The sequence below is a fragment of the Glycine max genome, chromosome 8 (genome assembly GCF_000004515.6).
Source record: "Glycine max cultivar Williams 82 chromosome 8, Glycine_max_v4.0, whole genome shotgun sequence".
NCBI lineage: Eukaryota > Viridiplantae > Streptophyta > Magnoliopsida > Fabales > Fabaceae > Glycine > Glycine max.
Window position 1 is genome coordinate 26,804,361 of NC_038244.2, and position 2,202 is coordinate 26,806,562.

The following is a 2,202-nucleotide window of genomic DNA, read 5'->3' on the forward strand; positions in this document are numbered from 1 at the left end:
GACATGCTTTTGAAAGAGACGATTTCCAACTTTTCTTTGAAAAAATTCATTGATCATAACCAATTTTTGGAAAATGTGTATACGCCTGAAGGGTGAATGCTGTGAAGATTTTCCCAGACGCCCGAAATGGACTCGGATGAATGCACAAATTGATAAAAGAACATATTTTGGAAACATTGGGTTGATTTAAAATAGAGGAAATGAATCCTGAGCCCTAGCATCACATGACCATAAAAATTTGACACTTGAGTGTCCACATAGGTGCATGCATGACCAGTTTTGCATAAAATTTCCAAATCATCATTTTTGCATTTGTGTCATGGAAATAATGTGGGGCATCCCTTTTTATCCTTGAACCAAACCAAACCCCGACATGTATCATGTCTAGCCATTCTACAAACCTTGAGCCAAGATCCTGACTCACCATGAACCTTGACCTAGGGTGAGAATGTCAATCCTTACCCTCGGGAGCAAAAAAGAAAAGAAGGAAAAATCCCCAATCAAAGAGTGGGAGAAAGCAAAAAAAAGAAAAGAAGGAAAATTTCCAATCAAAGAGAAAGTCAAAAAGAAAAGAAAGAAAATTCCCAACCAAAGAATAGGAGAAAGTAAAAAAAGGAAGGAAAGAAAGTTCTTGATCAAAGAACTAGAAGAAATGTGCAGAAAGGTCTTTTGACCAGACAATATCTGAACAAAACAGAATTGTCACCAAATGAACGAAAAAAGAAGGAAAGAGAACCACAACCTAAAATAGTCTTCTCCCTTTGATTACCAACCAGAATCCCGTGCGCTAGCGACTTTTTTTCTCGCCCCGCACTAAACAAAAACAGAAAAAGAAAAAAGCCAGAAAAATCAAAAGCCAAAAACACACAAAAGCCGAAAGAAGAAACCACCAAAAGAACCCATTCCCAAGGGAAGCCCTATTGATCCATGATCACGCGTGTACTTTTTGATTTGATAGGAAATAATTTGCAAAGTCAAGTCATGACATATCTATGGTTCGGAATTAGGATGAAACACTTACCTGTGCGAGATTGATACACTTTGAGTAGATTTCTTCTATTTTTTTCGAACCCAGTGTTTCCTCTAAATGATCATTTAGAAACGAAATGCTAACATCCAAAATCTCATTTATGGTTATGGGAGATTTCATCAGCAGACTCTCCTTCCCCGGTAGACGCATTGTTTTTCACTCAAAAAGGCATATGCTGCTCTAAGTCAGTTGGAATATTTGTCTCTTTGCTAAAGCATGTTTGCATTTTAGTGGAGAAAACAACGAGACTTTTTCAAGTCTCACAAGTTATCCAGAACTACGTAGGTCTGAATTCCTCATGGGAGGATACGTAGGAGCAAGAGCCTCGCTTTTGTCGACCACACCGCCTTTTGTTGCCATGACTCAAGAGCTGGTAGCACGCGGAGATACCTTATGGTTATTCGCACCCTTTTGTCATCCAGAGGCGGCGGGCCCGATGACAAGCAGAGACCAAGTTTGGTCATTCTGCACCCATGATACGCGGAGATACCTTACGGTTATCCGCACCTTTTTGTCATCCAGAGGCGGCGGGCCCGATGACAAGCAGAGACCAAGTTTGGTCATTCTGCACCCATGATACGCGGAGATACCTTACGGTTATCCGCACCTTTTTGTCATCCAGAGGCGGCGGGCCCGATGACAAGTAGAGACCAAGTTTGGTCATTCTGCACCCATGATACGCGGAGATACCTTACGGTTATTCGCACCTTTTTGTCATCCAGAGGCGGCGGGCCCGATGACAAGCAGAGACCAAGTTTGGTCATTCTGCACCCATGATACGCGGAGATACCTTACGGTTATCCGCACCTTTTTGTCATCCAGAGGCGGCGGGCCCGATGACAAGCAGAGACCAAGTTTGGTCATTCTGCACCCATGATACGCGGAGATACCTTACGGTTATCCGCACCTTTTTGTCATCCAGAGGCGGCGGGCCCGATGACAAGCAGAGACCAAGTTTGGTCATTCTGCACCCATGATACGCGGAGATACCTTACGGGTATCCGCACCTTTTTGTCATCCAGAGGCGGCGGGCCCGATGACAAGCAGAGACCAAGTTTGGTCATTCTGCACCCATGATACGCGGAGATACCTCACGGTTATTCGCACCCTTTTGTCATCCAGAGGCGGCGGGACCGATGACAAGCAGAGACCAAGTTTGGTCATTCTGCACC